Consider the following 18032-nt stretch of genomic DNA (forward strand, 5'->3'; position numbering starts at 1 on the left):
GCTTCATTATAAATGGGGATAATTTTGGTTTTTTCAAAAGAATGCAAAGGAATAATACTGCTGAATGCAAAGGAATAAAGGAATAATAGTCAAGGCTAATTTTTAATGCAGGTTTCTGCTGTGGCCACTCAGATAAATCCTTTCATTTACTGGAAACAGGACTGTGGTAAATGTATAAAAAGTGAGTTACATTTGGCCTTGACACACATGGGCTTGGAAACTGTATCATACCTAACAGACACACTTATCTTTCACCCCCCTACAAAACATTCTCTTGCTTCCATGTTGGACCCTTGAATAAGCAAATACAAAGTAAAACTTTCATTACAGTTTACTCATACTAGGTAAATGTGCTTCTAAAGCAACTACTTAAAAACATCTTCAAGGTCTCCATTACACCACCACCTAACCTTAGAATAAACAAAACAAAACTGTTAAAATATTTCTTCAAATAGGAAGTCAAGCCTGCATTTATCATGCATCCAGAACTTTTAATTTCAAAAAGAGCCCCCAAGTACTTTTGCTATCTTTTGGATGTTTAACTTTTCATCACATAGTTTGCTTCATTTTTGTTCATCCTCACTAGACAGATTAGCTCAATCCTTGACACAGCAGGCACTGAGGCCAGCTGCTGGTTCAGCTGACCAGTATTGGCCACCACAGCTCCAAGGGACTTCACACATGCTACACACCTGCTTGTTTACAAGAATAAAACCCTCTAAAGTTAAAAACTGTTCAGGCCCAAACATATTCCATTTTTCTTTTGATCCAGATTTTCTAACAGGCTGAGCTACTGTTGTGGCAGGGCAGTGGGCAGACCAGCAGATCTCTGTCTGGTGGCAGAGCCAGGGGTGGCCCCAGCAGGATGGTGCATGTCCCCTCTCCTGCCCACTCACTCTGTCTGACATGCTGCCACAGCCTCACGTGTCTGCTGGACTAAGAGAGTGGGGGACTGACTGCACATATGGGCTTCATCCTAGGCTGATGCTTAGATGACCAAATGCTCACATTTCATCATGCTCTATTAGCACAATTTACATTGTTCAGAATGCCCTTAGATGCAAAATCTTCTATTCACTCCACTGAGTTTCTGTTACTCAAATTCCATTCTGTTTGGGGCTACTAAAAATGACAGAGAAACAAGCTGACTTATTTCCTTCTTGACACCTTTTCCCAAAACTGCATTAGACCTAACTGGGGTTACCTTTTGGATACCAGAAAGCAGTACCTCATTTATTCTTAAAGCTGATAAAGAAATAAGTGCTGTAGAGTTTGGGGATCATCTATAAGGTTAGAAAACAATTGCCTAAAATGTCAAACTTGCTTGTCTGAGATTAGGCTCCTAAACTAGGCAGCAGGAAAGGCAAGCCAAAAAAAAAGGAATGTAAATCAAAGGAAAATTATTTACTGTAATACGTTACACACAGATACTACAGCCAGCTATGAAAGAAAACATTATTTTTAGCTCTGTAATTAAGCAAGTGGACTTAAGTGTAATTAACCAAGTGGTTAAGAAAATGTGGATAATGAAGTCGGCAGGTATTGGCCCATATTTGCTTTACCACTATGGAATGGGGCAAAAAAAATCTCTTCTGATGTTAGACACTTCAGATATGTGTTCTTAACTTCTCAGTCCCTGTGCCAGAGACATTACAGTCTGACTCCAAATAAAAATCACGACACAAAGTGATCATCAAAATAATTTTGACCTTCAAGGACAAATTAAAATGGAAAAAACCAGCAAAAATTAATCTGCCATTTTTCCCATTGAAGGTTAGATGATGGCTATCTCCAAGATAAAAAAAAAAATTAAAAAAAAAATATATATATATACACATATATACAGACCTACTTGAGCATAAAGAGGAGACGTCTGCAACACAACTCCTCCCATGTTCTACCTCATGGACATGTGCCTGCCTAACACATGCACAAAGCCACAGTAAAACTACACAAAACATGGTTTTTTCTATATGATGATACATGAATAAAATGTACACAGTTACACATGCACACACACACACAGAGAAATCCTGACAGCTGTTACCTTCAAATAAGCAAGGCTACTGAAGAGACTGATGCAATTCCTATTCAGTTAAAAAACAGCCCTTAATTTCAATGGAATTTGGATCAGATCTGGTTAAACCTCATAAGGACTAGATATGCACTTTATGGACAGGTATGATCAAACACATTTTCAAAGCAACTGTTTGTGAAATTCCTCTCCAGCATATCTCTTTCACTGTATAGGAGAAATATACTGCAGTTTCACGAACAAATTAAAATTCTATTATTCTAACCAAATGCCTTAACAACAAATGACTTAAGGACAGATTAATGTAATTCAATTTGTTATTTTAAGTTGCTATATTTTTCCTGTATTTTTAATGCACATATGCCTACATATACGCACATATACCTAATCCTCCATGTACAGAGTTCTACTCTACCAGTTCAAATCTATAAAAGAAATTCCTCTAAAAGGAATGAGGCAAGAGACTGATTTACTTAATAAGAGTGAAAAGCAATGACCATTATTTAACTGAGAAAATGCCAGCTAAAATTTCACCTATGGAGTATGGAGGGTACAGGGTGACAAGCTTATGTGGTACCAGTGACTTAGACAATGTGAGGGCAGGGAGCACACAGACAGTGGACTTTTATACATCAGAACACCCAAGTTAATCTGAAAAGAAAAAATAAAGATGAAATGCAATGGTACTTCATGCAGAACAATGTTTTCTTCCATTTCAATATATCAGAATTTTCTGATTTTTTCAAGACTGTTTTTCTTGCATGTAATATGTGCTTAAATTTGGGCAGAATTAAAATACCTCAACCATGAGTTTCTACTGTACAGAAATATACATATCAACTGAAAAAAATAAAGAAAGGGATGAATATGCCTCAAAAAAAGAAGTCAACTTCAGAATAAGAAATTATCACTCTTGAACAAGTACTTTTTTGTATACAAGTCTAAAGGAGTTTTACTAATGGTCTCACTGTAGGAGCAGAACTGACTCCATAATGTCACGAACCATATGGGAAAGTAAATGAAGGTATTCTGCAAAAAGATATACTATAGCAGGTTACAAGGGTTTCTGCATTTGTGTTCATTTGGGAATCTTTAAACTTATTGGCACGACAGTACTGGTAACATTTTATTTACTGAATGCTAAACTGCAGGATCTCCATTCTCAATTTGGGAGCTGCATTATACATACATTTTTAAAGCCCATTACATTGAGAAAGGCTTAGCATGACTATGAATAATCAGAGAAGGTAACAAAGGTAGAAATAGTTTGTGTAATACAAGTTTGGAATGTCTGTATTCAGTTGCCAGGCATTAATTGTTAGTGGTATTAAAAAAAATTAAAAATTAAAGATTAAAAAAAAAAGAATAAAAGAAAATACCCCTACTCTTTTATTTTGACAACCTAATCAGAAAGGACCTAGAAACCCAAATATTCCTCTCAGGCTTTGAATAGTCCCTCTGTGCTGAAGTAGATGTAGCATGGAGCAGTGAATTAATAAAGCCAGAATATCTATTGCTAATAGGTTTACCAAGCATGGGAACAGATAGCAAATCACACAATGCCAGAACTGCATCCTATGGAAATTGTTCAAACTGACACAAAATAGACATTCACAGAGACAAGGCTCCTTTGGGGGGGTTGTAAGGTTTTTGTCCCACTTCTGTAACTGGACAATTAAAAGTGAAGCAAAATTCAACAAGAGCTTCATTTTCAACACAAGCCAGATATTTTTACCCACTGTGAAAAGGAAGAGGAAAAAAAAATCTCAGATGCAGCAGTGCAAAACAAAAGGCCTTACCCTATCTGTATCTCTTTGCAGCATTTACTGCTCTGAGGAGCCTTGTTGTGGTCAGGCTAAGTCCTGTTAGAAGCCTGCTTGGAGGAGGAAAGCCCTTGCTGGATCAGGAGGTAGTTACTTTTCTCCAGAAACAGCTGCTAGGTTTGGGAGCTACATACCAAGCTTTGAATTGCAACAGACTGCTGGTAAATGCAAACAGCCAGGAAATATTTGCTTGGCTAAATAGTTAAAATTTGTATTAAAAAAAAAAAAAATGAATGGAAGTTGCAGATATGTAGACAGTCACTGGTCAATAAACACTATTTTTTAAAAATGTCCTTGACTCCATAAACTGTGATATAATAAAATAGTCTGCCCTGTACTTCAGCATAATTAATACTGAATAGGCCTTTAAAAAGTTAGTAAATATTTATGAAATGAACTATAATTTTCTTAGTGTACATTAAAACCTCTGAACCAGTAAACCATCTTCAATTTTTTGCAAAACTTATAACTATCAAGAAAGGGATCACATTTTGCCTTTATTACTTCTACTATGGATTTACATGTACCTGTATTTGAGGATATGTCCATATGTGCACATACATATCTATCTACGCAAGTACAAAGACATATATTCACAACTACTGGGTAAGAAAAACTAAAGAAGTAAAAAAAGCACCTTTTATAATTGTTATAAGTTAAAACTATTGTGTAAATTTAAAATTATTATGTAAAAAATGTCATGGTTTCTGATACTATTTTTTTTTAAAGAGCAAAATCAGAAAGCACTTGGAGAAACTAAGAAAAAACCAAACAAGGGGAAGTCCTGATTTCCCCCTTTATAGGTTTTTTATTGTTGCATTTCATTCAGTTTGGCCAGTAAAAAAAAAAAAAACCAACAACCTAAAAGATCAACTGTTTATCTTTCTATCCCAGCTGTATGGGCTCCTTGCTGTCAGGTACTAACAAAAATCAGTTACTTTTGGTTTTTAACATTAACTATAAAGTGTTTTAATTTAATTTAAACACAAAAGATAGCTAGAGGTTTTTTTTCCTTTTCCTTTTCACAAACATACCTCTATTTTTTTTTTTAATAAAAACATGGGACGTTAAAAAGTCATTGCCATAGGTCCTTCAAGATTATTCTGAGGGTCAGCCTTCAACATAATGTCCCTTATACTGCAAGCCTGATGAGCAGAGCTCCCAAATGTTTCAGCTGCATGACTTGGCACCCTGTTTTTTTAAGTCACGCTATACACGAGTCCTTCAACCTCTTAATAAAGCCTAGAGATGAAGGTGTGGGAGGCCTGCCAGTATATGGACTCAAACAGTTCGGAGTAGAAATCAGTACTGTAAAGTTGGGGTTTTTCTATTGCTTCTGTTTTTCTTAATTTGGTTCAGTTAGGCTGGCCTTTTGCTATAACTGCATGATAAAAACATATGCACATGAACATACACATACAGAGTTAATTACAAAACTCTATATAAAAATGTGTAATACATGCCAATAAATCCTATTTTTGTGCAATGGATTCTTCCTTCCCATCATTTCGGGCCTCAACTGGTCCTAAAGCAAGGAGCATGTGCTCCCCTCTATACCTTGTAACTTCCATCATCATCTGCAACATACTGCAGATGGAGAATCCATTTCTAAACCGCCTGCAAAGTCCACATCAGCCCTGTGCAACAGGCACAGCAGCACACACCTCTCTAATTTACCTAAAGAGCAGTTAAGGTGAGGAACCCTAACACCAAACTCAGTAGGTGAGGGGAAGATTTCTCACACTTACATTGACAGACCCTGATGTCTGTGTGTTCTGCATCCGTGATGAATATTGTAAACATCCAAGTGCCCAAAACCAGTGGCCAGGCCAGCTATGATCATGTTAAACTGGCTGCTCACGCTCACTCCTCTACCTTCTGCCCTGACTCCCAATTTTCACCTCCTGTGCTCACCAGGAGCACTCATCTTGTGTGCATTGTAGGGAACAAGGTGGGAGGAGCAGAGTAGCAGGAGAATCAGCTGAGGGCCCTTTCCAGGAACAGGTGTCCATGGAGGTGGGTGAAAATCTGGGAGACACAATGGAAGGAAAACAGAGAGACAGTATGCATGTGCTTGAGTTAGGACAGAGCAGAAAAAACAATGAAATAAAAATAAGGGAAACCCAGGAAATTTAAAATACAAAAAAAAGAAGGAAGGATTGAAAGAGGAAAAATGGGAACTATCTTGCCACGTTCCCATAATGAAATGCATTTAGTCATTTCTCTACCTGTGCCATATCATGCTTCCCCAGCAGATGTTCTTGTGAGGGTAAGGAGAGTGACTGAGAAGCGTTGCTTTGACGAGGATGAGTCTGGGAACCAACAGTGGACACACCTTTTTTAAAAGCCTACCTGTCATTCTGCTAATTTGTTTCTTTTTTGGCTTCATAAATCCTGATTTGAAAGGAAAAGAGAGTTACCAAATATATTGTCAGAAAACAGCACCCCCCCAGAAGTCATGTCATCTGTCCCTCACTTTCTACCTCTTTGAGAAGAAATCCAATTTCTTTTCCAACCAGGAATTGTGCCTTACACTTGGGACACATGGGCTGGAGACTCTCTGAGGAGCAAGAGGCAACGGGAGCAGATCTATGACAAAGGCTGAGAACTGTGCCCAGGCAGTGAACCCCTCACTGCACATCCTTGCACTGGAGATGGATCAACAAACAGCAAATTAGCAGCGAGTAATATGTTCACATCAAAACTGGCAAACATATTGGCACAGCCAAGAACTTCTAACAGGTATGTCAAATTTTTCACATCCTCCCAGCAGACAAATAGGTATTTTCTTTAATCACTGGCCATTTTTAATGTGACAGAGCGTATGAACACATGCTGAAAAATAACTAAAATATAACAATATAATTAAAGAGATTTAGAAAGGAAACCAGAAAGTGATAGAGACCTGGCATCAGCTTGTCACTAAGGAAAAGGGCAGCTACACCAGACACGCAGAATTTTATTGAGTCACACAGCCAGACTTTCCAGAAAGAGAAAGACAAAGGCATTGAGATGTTTCTGTGTTGGCTTTTGTGTCTTTGGGAGTTTGCAGCTTACGATACTTCTGTTAAATTAACACTGCTGACTATGTATTCTATACATTGAGGTTAAATAACTGATGGTGTCATGGCTGATGGCAACTTCTCCCCAGACCTTCTACTAATTAACTGGCCTTTTTTGTCTTTACTCCTTTCCCAGGAAATGCTGATGTTTTTTCTGGAGTGGACACCATGTGCCATCCACTCAGTGCAAGACCAAATGCCCTCTCTTCTAGGCCACTTCCTCCTTTCTCTCCTGTTTGCAGTGAAGTGAACCTGCATGGGCTGACTTACATCTGTACAGCTGGGACTGTGCTGTGATGAGCTGAACAACAGCACATGTTTTCCCAGTGCTTGTCCCCATTCCTCTGTTGTAAAATAACCTTATTTCCTTCAGTAAAGCTATAAACTCAAGGGTGTGGTGGGCCTTGATTTGGCAGTGCTTTCTGCCTCCCACACCTCTCTGGTAAAAACATTCACATGAGGGCAGATAATTTGAAGAGAACAAAAATGGAAGAATCACATTCTTTAAAAAGGATGTAATTTCTCCATGGCAGTGTCCCACTGCTTTCCATTTTTTCCTTCAACCATGCAATCATTTTGAAAAGGCATCATTTAAAACAATCAAATTCTCAGAAGAAATTTTTTTTGCAACACCCCTTTTCAGAGAGGTTTGCACACAAAGTGAGAATTTTCAGGTTTCCCAGGCAAATGAACCTTGTCCACTTGGGCAGAAGCTCATGATAGCTTACATTATTTAGCACAGCATTATTCCATGCTGTTTACTTATAGCTCGCTGAAAATAAGAGATGATGGAACACCTTTTCCAGGGCACACCCTGAATTTATTCTTAGTAAATTGTTTACTATGTTCTTGGCCTAGAAACTCACAATTCTCTGAGCACTTTTTAAAAACTACTTGCCCACTTTCAACTGTGGGGACACAGTAACAACAACCCCTTCAGTACCTCCACTGCTGAGCAAAGGGGGCAACATCAGAAGACAGCCTGGCCACCTCCCAGGAGACAGAGCTGCTGCAATGGGAGAGCATGGATTTGTCAAATGCAGAGAATGAGCTTTGGGGATGAGGGAATCCTCTAATAAAATAAACAGAAAATTAAATTCACCTCCCTTTTCCTCTCACATGGCTCCCATCTATGCTTGCCTGGAAGAGAACAAGGTGGTGCCTAGACATTAGCACTGAAAACACCACAACTCATTGACAAACACACGGGTCACGTTTCTCCTCTGGCTCGACTCGAGGGAATCATCTCTTTTCTCCTGCAGAAGTTAATGCTGCATCCTGGTGACTAGCACAGGTACCATCAGTGCCAGAATGTGTGTCCTTGTCACCACACTTATATCACCACAGCCCGTGACTACTTGCACACAGACAGGAACATGGCTCACGGGAAGCACTTGAGCTGTGCAGGAGTTTGGACTATGGCCACGTGGAGTAGATGGTGTCTACTAACCCCAGAGAGGTTCTGCAGAGACTAAAGACGTATCAGAAATGAGACCCATGTCATGCTACTACCATGATGCATTTCTCCACGTGCACATAGAAAAATTAATAAAGCATCTTCTATCATCCTTCCAAACCCATCTGAACAACAGCATTAAATATGCCATAAAACACAGATAGCGCTCCTTAAATTAAGTGGAAACTTTGAATTTCACAGGGACTACTTTCGTAACTCTCTTCTACAAATTAAGAAGCTTGACTATCCAGAATTAAAAAAAGTGCTAGAAAAAAAATCCATTTTATATTCACATGCGTATGTATTTTTAGTGCATGCATGCAGCCAACCCTGTGCCTGTGTGTGTGTTTCTCTGAACAGCACTTGGTCACTTACACAGAAAAATTGAATGTATTTAAAAAAGGTGCAGCTTCTTCCTGCTCCAAACAAAGTCCATGGGCAATGCTGCTCTTTTTTGGTTATATTTACAAATGGAAATGGATTATATTTACAAACAGAAAGAGCGTTGTGTTATTTCAGACCAAGTTTGGCTGCTGCAGTGCTCCTCTCTGAACTTTGGTAAGTCTACATTCTGTGTTTTCCCCCAGACTACATATCACGTCTGCAGTACCACAAATCTGCCAACCTTTCCTACAATTTCAACTGCTAATTAGGCTTCATTGGGGTCTCACTCTCGTACTCCCTGTGTTAGATAAACACAGTGTTAACTAAGCATGCTGCAAGCACTAGTACCTGCATAACTGCTTATCAGGGCACGTCCACTGGTCATGCTAAACCTGGGATGACAACACTGGGAACATTTTGACAAAACACGCTTCTGTGGACACTGCCAGTGAGTCAACAAACCCTATTTAGTATCCCACAATTAGTTCCCATAACATATTTCAGAAAAAGAAAGAAATATAGTAAGTTTTCCTTATTTTGGTGGGGAGGGGATGGGGGGGCAGCAACATGAGACTAACCAAATTAACCTGCCCTGTAGTAGAAAAGCTGAAAGATATTTATTTTAATTTATAAGAAAAGCCCCTTCAGACATACATTTTAAAACATCTAGTGTTTCAACAAGGTCTGATAGTTACTGAAAGTTACATGAAAAACAACCACTACACAACTTGTCTGACAATATAATAATACAAATAAAAGGTAATTTACATGAGTCCTTTATAAGAGCAATCTCTATATCCAGAAATGAGATGGCAGCATACTACAGCTAATCCAAATATTATAGCTAAATATATTTGTGGTAACACATCTTAAAGAAAAAGAATGAGAACTGATGTACAGATGATCTGTAAAAGACTGAAATACTAATAAAAACTGGGGGAGAAGGAGGATGGGGTAAGAGTGTTAAATCATTATTTCATGAGGCCCATATTCACAAAGCAATTTTTTACAGATGGTTGGAGGTATTTCTCAGCCCTTTACTGACAGGAATACAGGAGGCTCAGAGGTCTTAAGCAGCAATTCTATTCATAGGCCCTTAGCCTTTATATAATTGTATTAAGAGCAGTAACAGACATAAATTAACATGCACTGACCCCCCACTCCTAGCAATGTATGCCTTGACCTTTTAAGAAACCTCAAGAGCAGCACCAGTTTAGTATTTGATACATCCTCTTTTGGGAGAGATTAAATGCTGGTCTAGGAGTTGCATGTACTCGAGGCTCTAGCAGGCCTTGCCCACCTTTGGCTATGAGAAGCTGCTTTTCTTTCAAATCTTTAAGTAAGCAGAGTTTGTCTACTTTGGTTGCAAACAAGCTGATACCAGTAAAGCACTGCTAAGCTTTATGGGTCCTAACAGAGTGTTTGATGTAAGACAGGTGGCAGGTTAGGAGCTCCTAACCTCTGAAGACATCTGCCCATAATGGCAGCTTTCTGAAGGAAGACATTTTTGTTGTTTTACAGCAAATTGTCCACTGCAATTTGTGGGCAAATAATGTCCATCGAGAAATTAGATGCCAAAATAAAAAGAAAAAAATGGACTTCTTACAAAAATCCTTCCTATGTATTTCATTTACTCATAAATTGAATTTAAAATTTAAAATATGAAAAATTAATTTAAAATTGAAAATATAAAAAGACCTTTCTGTAGTTAATTATCTGTAAACTTTTCATTTTGTAACTGGAACGTACTTTGTCTTTCTCTAGAATTGCCACGTCTGAAACCAGAGCAGGGGACAATGGCTAAACCTGACTGAAACAAGGATATGTTTGGTTGTTTTACTGGGAGAGGGTCCTTTTGCTTTTAAAACATGTGCTATCATTTAATTTGCCTCTCAATTTTCTACCTCACGACTGTAGTGGTAGACAGTAATTTGTACTAGCTGTCTCAAGGATGGTGGATTAAAAAAAAAAAAGAAAAAAGAAAGAAATCTATCAGACAAAAACTACGAGAACTGCAAATGTCAGACAATGCATTTAACCATGAAGTGGAAGAGTGTTAACTAGTGGATGAAGAAGGAAAGACGAAGGGAGTACAGAGATTTTAGGCAATGCTCACTAACTTTTTTTTTCCTTCCCCACTGTGTTAAGACGACAGGTTTCACTAGAAATCAACATGACGGCCTGTTTATGTATCATTGTATCAACTTTACGTGGATTTGCCCCTTTGTTTCATTGCTTTGACCCCCCTTGCACCATCCTGAGCTTTCTCCCATGCGGGATGAGGTTGCTGCCTGTGCCTGGGGGCAGTGGGTGCTGCCTGGAGCCCTGTCCGTGCTGGGGGTCCGGGGGCAGCTGTGGCCTAGCGCTGTGTTAGGCCAAGCCTGGCTGTAACCAGCGCCGGGGTCTGAGGGAGCGGCAGCAGCGGGGAACCCGGACGGTTCCCCGGCTTTCGGGAGGAGCCCGTGTGAGGATTCCCGGGGGTGTGGGGAAAGCCGGCCGCTCCTCTCACCTGCCTGCGGCTCCCGCTGCTCCCGCGGCGCCTCCGGCCTCGACGGCGCGGCCGCACCTGCACCTGCGGGCAAAGGCAGAGGGAGAGGAGGATTAATCGCCTCGGAGTGGCTCCTGCAGGGGTCTCCGCTCCTCCCGACTCACCTGGCTGCGGTTGCCCTGAAGCGTCGAGGGGAGCGGAGACTGGCTCACGGCCCCACCCGGACGTCCCTATCACCCCTGGGGATACACACACACAGACAGACAGAGCACCAGAGAGGAGCCCCTCCAGCTGCCTCAGGCCCAGACCCGGACAGCACGTCGGGGGAGGCGAGGCCAGGCCGGGACGCGCCTTGGCAGGGCCGGGCTGGAGCCCGAGGGCCGGAGGAGAGGGCCGGGGCTTCCCCGGGGCGGCCCGGAGGGGCTGCCGCGGGTGGCTGCTCGGCCGGGCGCGGCAGCGGCCCGGACCGCCTGACGTGTGCAAGTGTCCTGCAGCGGATAGGAACCTGCGAGGAGCCAGAGCACAGAGGGGCAGGGCAGGGCAGGGAGCGGGGCAGGGCGGCTGGCGAGAGGCGCCCTGTGGAGCTGCGGCGGCCTCGGAGCCCGGCCAGGGGCAGCCCCAAGCAGAAGGGAGCGGCTCCCGCTCCGCCCGCAGCAGCCGCAGCCCTGAGCATGGCAGCAACAGTTGGCTGGCAAGGTAAAGAGACGGGGAGCTGCACCATCGTGGCTCGGATTTCCCTTCGTGCCTGAGCTGCCCCCCCCAAATCACTCCTGGTTTCCATCCTCTTGAGGGACGACAGTAGGCAGGGAACAGAGAGGATTTTTTTTAGCCTTAGCTTGGCTGATCCTTCTTATCACATCTCTCTTCTTTTTCTTCCAAGTTCCCTCTACCTTGTCTCTCCCTTTAGAATAGGCTCACAGGAAAACCCCCGTAAAGATGTTTGCTGGCCACCGGAAAGTACAAATGTCTTTTTTTTTTTCCCTAAATAGAAGAGGATAAATAATTATGAAAATGCAAGTCTACTTAAAAGGTATTGTGACCCTTCCACCTTTGTTTTCATCAAGCCAGCTAGTACTCAAGCTACGTGTCCTGAGCAAGAAGAAAAGGAAGGAAGGGAGCAATGAGGTGCTTTTGCTCTGCTTTCTTTTCTCATTTGTCCCTTAGCCAGCCTTTTACTCTTTTCTAAACTGCGAGCAAGTCTTCAAAATATCTTTTATTTCTCGAGAAATAGTAACTCTTATACTGTGGTCCTCACTCGATCTCTCCAATGCAGGCTTCCCTGAAATGCAAGATCAGCCCTTTCTCAGCCGGGTCTCCCTCCGTGCCGCTGTCGGGGGGGGCAGATGGGAGAGCCCTTGTGTTTTCTAACAGCTGAGACATTGGATCGCACCCCCACCTCCTTTTTATTTTACAGCCGGGCGAACCATAGGCCCCTGTGTTGCGTCAAGCGGCCACTCTGCTACCAACTTGCTGCTTAGATCTTGTCTCTTTCACGAGGCTGATCTGCACGGACAGATCTGCGCTTAATCGCTCCTTCTTCTGGGGGGCGGCAGGCAGGGAGGAATTCTCTTTGCTATTTATTTCTTGCCCACGGAATCCGGGCTGGTAATTACTGCAAAGAGAGGGAAAATGCAGCTTCCCTAACTCCTGCCTGAGATGCTCTCAGTGCTGTGTGCATGCACAAGGCAGTTTCAGAACCACAGAGCTGGTGCTGATGCTGCTTTGCTCGCTTGCAATCACCTCGTCCAAAAGCATCGCCTCGGCTGGGTTTTCCCTCGGATTCTGCCTTTTTTACCCTTTTAGGGGGCACTAGTTTTTGCGGAAAGAGTGAGTGGAGATATCACCGGACTGCAAGTTGCTTAAAATCAGGTTGGAAGTGGGCAGGGGGGAGGGAGGCGCCTTTGGCAAGCGCTTCCATGGTGCATCTCCTGCTAACTGGGGTCTCCCCCAAACCGCGGCGGATCCGTGCACCTCCCCCTCCTCCTCCTCCTCCTCCCTCCCTATTATTTATAGGGTGATCCCAGTAAATCCCACCCTCCCCACCTCGAAATAAACCGAGGCTCACGATTACAGAGCATTTAATGAATCGCTCCGAATAATTTTTTTTTTTTATGAATTAATCTCGATCAACTAGGACACCCATATTTTCAAACACGGCTATGCCCTGGAAGGAGGGGGGGGTCGGTGGGGGGGGGGGGGGAAGGTGAGGATAGGAGAACTTTTAGGAAGTTTTATTCTATTTTTATTTTTCCATTAATGAAATAAAAAACACCATACAGTTATCCGAATAAACGTGTGATTTGCTCCTTTAGGCAAAAGTCGATTAAAAAGTTAGGCAACGGGGAATATTTGGACGTCTGGGGGACCAAGCGGAGTAGGAAAGGGGGAAAAGGGTGTTTATTTCTCTCACTATATCTATATATATATATATATATCTAGAGACACATATATACACTCACAGCGGGAGGTGGGGTGGGGGGGGTGGGTTGGACGGGGAAAAGGGAAAGGTGCCAGGAATTAATAATAGAAGCCCACAGAGTCTAGATAAGTCCAAGGCTCGGCGATCGCAGCTGCTGCTCCTTCGGCGAATGCGCCCTCCGCGAATGCTTTTTGGGGTAAGGGCTTCCCGGGTAGGTAGTTATGTACAGCAAGCCCAGACCGCAAAAAGATTCGCGAAGGACAAAGTCTCCCGCGGCTTCCTACATCCATCCATCCGGCTGCCACCATAACATCCACAGGACCCACGGGCGATCGGCTCCGCCGTCCCCCGCCACGCCGGGTCCCCACCCCCCATCTCCGCCAAGTCCCGTTCCGAAACCCAGGACCCCGCCGGGGCGAGGCGGCGCTGGGAGGGAAGCGGGGGGTGTCCTGCCACCCCCTCCCCCGCGGCGGGCCGGCGGCGCGGGGCCGCGGGAGCGTGGCGGAGCGCGGCGTGTCCGCGGCCCCGCTCCGCGCGGAGGCTCCGACGCTGGGCACGGGCGCTGCGTAAAGAGAAAACTCTCCCCCCTGAGCGCTAAATAAATAGAGAGCAGGCGGGCCTCTCATTGGTGCGGGCTAAAATCGTCACCCACCAATCAGCGGGCGCCTCACACTGCCTCGCTCGGCTTTTTTTTTTTTTCCTCCCTTTTTTTTTTTCCCCTCTTTTTTTTTTTTTCCTTTTTTTTTTTTTCCGAAAGGGGGAGAGGAGAGAAGAGCGGGAGGGAAGGATGGATGATAGAAGGAAGGATAGGGGAAGAAAAAAAAAAAAAAAGAGGAAAAAAAAGGCCCTCTCCATATTCAATTAGTCACCAAATCCGCGACAAGAGCACGTCCAAGAGCGCGGCGGGGCCAGCCCAGATCCCTTCTCGCTTCTGCCGCTCCCCGAGCCCCTCTCCGGGAATCCTCTGCCAAAGGGGCGCCGTTAAGCTATGGACCAGCCCCGCCGCGGGCTACCCCGGGCGCAGAGCCGCTGGTCCCCCCGGCGGGGGCGCCCCAGGCCGTCCGCCACCTCGCGGCGGGCAGCCGGGGACACGGGGACCTGCCGCTGCCTTCTCCCCTGTTCCTCCCGCCTCAGCGCGGGGACCCGGCCAGACCCGAGGGGCGACCCTTCCGGGTCGGCGGGGGACGCGGGACGTCCCCTCCCCTACGCTCTAAGCGCCGTCCTGGGCGCTGAGCCACCTGCCACGGCCGCCGGCGAGGACACCCGCTTGCTAAAAGTTTCCAGGACGTGTCACTGCACTCCAGAGGTCTTCTCCTGAAAGCCTGCGGGGAACCAGAGGCCCCGCCAGTGCCCGGCGGCAACGGGAGCAAGACAAACACGCGTCCGCGTCGCGGCCCGCCCGCCCGCCGGGATCCCGAGCGAGCCGGGGCGGAGACCCGCGGCGGACCGAGGGGAGTCGCATCCCGGCCCGAACTCCAGAACTTGCAGTTCCACCACTGCCCCGCGGCGGCAAAGGGTCCCGCGCGAGCGGCACGGGAACCCCACGCGTGACGCCCCCGCGCGCGTCCCATCCCGCACGGCCGCAGCTCCCTCCCGACGCTGCTCCCGCCGGGCGGCACGACGCCCCGCGCCTCCCGAGCCCCCGGCGACACCAGCGGCAGCGGCGCGACGGAGCGGAGCGGAGCGGAGCGCAGGCAGGACGGGCAGGGCGGCCGGGGCAGCGCAGGCAGCAGAAGTTTGAAAACCTCCAACACTTACCTGGCGGGGCGCGTCCCTGGCCGCTCCGGGGAGTCCCGCGCGGGGTGCAACCATCACCAACAGTGTTTTGGTGTTTTTTGGTGGTTTTTGGTTTGTTTTTTTTTTGGAAAGCCCAAAAGCAAAACGTCCCTTCCTTCAGGTGTGTATATAAGTTACTGTACTGTGTGGGAGGGTCACGATCTCACTAGGTGCAGAAGATTCCCCAGGATTAACCCCTCCTCTCCCTACCCCTTCTGCAACTTGTTGAGGATTTTATACACACACGCGCGCAGGCACGGGCACACGGGCACACACACGCGCACACACACACACGGACGGGAGAGCAAGGAGAAAGCGAGCTCCGCGGAGTCCGGCTGCCCCCCGACGCCGTTGTGATTGGATGGTCTTTTCATGGAGAGGGGACGTCTCAAGTCGAAGTCACGATTTCTCCTCAGTTTGGAACCATCTGTGACTGGAGCCATGACGCAGCCAGAGCACATTACTCACTTTTACAGTCACGACTTGGAAATCCGTGCAGTTTCCAACCAAAATTACACCGCCACCATTGAATTATTTAATAGGATCCAGTTAAGGGTAATCTTATGCATTGTGTCAAGTGAGGCAACGATCTAGGAGGGGAGGGCTGGGAAGGCGAGGGAGGGGGCGAGGAAGGAGGGCATTTCTTGTTTTTAATGCCTGTTTTGTAGAGGTATATTAAGAGTTGCAATGATTGGCTACACGTGTTGTAAGGGTTTTTTTTTCTTGCTTTAAAAAAGCAACCAAAAAAAATAGATATCTGGTCCGCTTGTAAATACGACCACGCAAGCTCGGGGAAGGGATGGCTTAGACATTAAGAGGAGCCGTGGGTGGAGTACCGTGCTGTGAATTCAGGCGCTGGTGTTTGATTAATTGCAAGAAATTATGTCTTTTGTATGCCTAGATTAGAGCCATTGCATGCGGTCTTGGCCAGGAGGTGCTCTCACCCCAGCCCCGTGTACTGTGCTATACTGATGTTCATGGCTGCATCATGCCATTGTCTGCAGGATCCGCAATTGTTGCTGGGCTTTGTGTGGTAGGTGCACCATTTTCTAAGCTTGCTTTTACTGCGAGGCCATGGATAAACGTGCTCCGGGGGAAGCTCCTTCCTTGGTTATTGTCTGCCTCGTGCGTTTTTCATCCTTTGCAGGTCTCAGTCTGCGGCTAAGCCCCCTTCCACGGCGGTTTCGGAGGGGATACCATTGTCCGGGATAACGCGGTGGTGCATGTGAGTGCCAGACGGTGTTTCCTTGTCTGTTTCAATGCAATCTGATGACATGCCTTTGCTAGCCGGAATGCCTGCGAACCTGCATGCTCGTAGCCTAGCGAGAACTTCCCTGGCTCTCAGAAGCGGTGAGGGGGTGACGGGTGGTTGCAGCACAGAGGTAACCCCACATAGCTACTCCGTATACACCACAACAATCCCCTACTACTTCGCCTCTAGTTCAGTCATTTCACCAACTCCGCTGGTGAGGGTATGACTAAGGACGCGAAGGACGGGCAATAATAAAAACAGACGCTCGCACACGCGATCTGCAGAAAGTGTGAGCACTTAGAGGGGAAAAATGAGGTGGGAGGAGAAGGGGTGAGTCCAAATAAAGCAACCTATAGCCTCTTATTTTGCGGAGCACCATCATCAGGTACAGGCTCTTTCAAACGCACGGGCGGGAAGGGCAGGCGGCGCCGGGCGGAGGAGGGCGGCGGGGAAGCCGCCGGGGGAGCGGCGCTGCGGGCGGCGCAGCGCGGCCCCCGCCCGGCGGGCACCGGGGCCGGCACCGACTCCCGCCCGTGGCGGGAGCGGCGGCGGAGGAGCGGCGGCGGGTTCAGCACCGGGGCGCGGACAGCTCCCGGCGGCCGCCCTGCGGGGAGCGGCCGGCCTGCGCCCCCGGCCCCGCCGCCGGCTCTGCCTCTCCCCCCGCGGAGGGCGAAAATAGAGGGGGGGGCGGGCAGGGAGAGGGGCTCAACAGCGCCGACAGAGAGAGAGAGAGAGTTGCAGCTCGCTATTGATTCAGAGATTTACCGACAGGGTGATTCCCCTTTCTGCAAGAATTCCCTCTGTCTGAGCTCCGGGCATGCACCAAATTCATTATGTAGACGAGTATAACCCTCTCGCTTTAGAGGAAAAGTAGAAAAGAAGGAAAAAACAATCCAGGCATGCATAAAATAAAGACAAGACTCACAGCCACTCTCTGTATCATGCACAGGAAAGATCACTACTTACCCAAACGGGAACTCCTCGGTTAGGGGAGGGAGGGGGCGGAGGGGGAAAGAGGGGGGGCGGGGGGGGGGGGGGGGGGGGGAGAATCCAACAATTAATTTCCAGACAGGAGTTGGGAAAAAAATACTGCGGTGATGTCCAGGTTTTCTTCCACCCGCGCTCGCTTTTTATACAAGTGCAACCCTCTGTCTATTTCTGGAACGCGATCAAAACCCTGATGCTATTTTTAGCAGGTACTGGGGAAAAAAATCCACACACAAAGGCATTTTGCTGGAACGCTACGTCCAAAACATTAAATGTGCATTTAGTCTGCCCCCCAACAACACAACAACCCCCAACCACACACCCCCATACCCCAGCTCCTTTCTGCAACA

At 46.2% G+C, this 18032-nt stretch overlaps 2 long non-coding RNA genes across 3 annotated transcripts; both read left to right on the forward strand.

The window, feature by feature from the left end:
• The first annotated feature begins 5748 nt into the window (after positions 1–5748).
• On the forward strand, positions 5749–9213 carry LOC135303296 (uncharacterized). Of its 2 annotated transcripts, none has more exons than XR_010364749.1 (3): positions 5749–5874; positions 6378–6600; positions 7057–9213. It is a non-coding gene; the product is annotated as an uncharacterized LOC135303296 (long non-coding RNA). The 2 variants fall into 2 exon arrangements; XR_010364750.1 differs by lacking the exon at positions 5749–5874 and adding an exon at positions 5875–6127 and having other exon boundaries at positions 7057–9201.
• Positions 9214–15517: 6304 nt separating this feature from the next.
• LOC135303293 (uncharacterized) lies at positions 15518–17680 on the forward strand. The gene is made up of 3 exons (XR_010364745.1): positions 15518–15998; positions 16345–16476; positions 16591–17680. It is a non-coding gene; the product is annotated as an uncharacterized LOC135303293 (long non-coding RNA).
• Positions 17681–18032: the final 352 nt, after the last annotated feature.

Source organism: Passer domesticus, chromosome 6 (assembly GCF_036417665.1).
Source record: "Passer domesticus isolate bPasDom1 chromosome 6, bPasDom1.hap1, whole genome shotgun sequence".
Lineage (NCBI taxonomy): Eukaryota > Metazoa > Chordata > Aves > Passeriformes > Passeridae > Passer > Passer domesticus.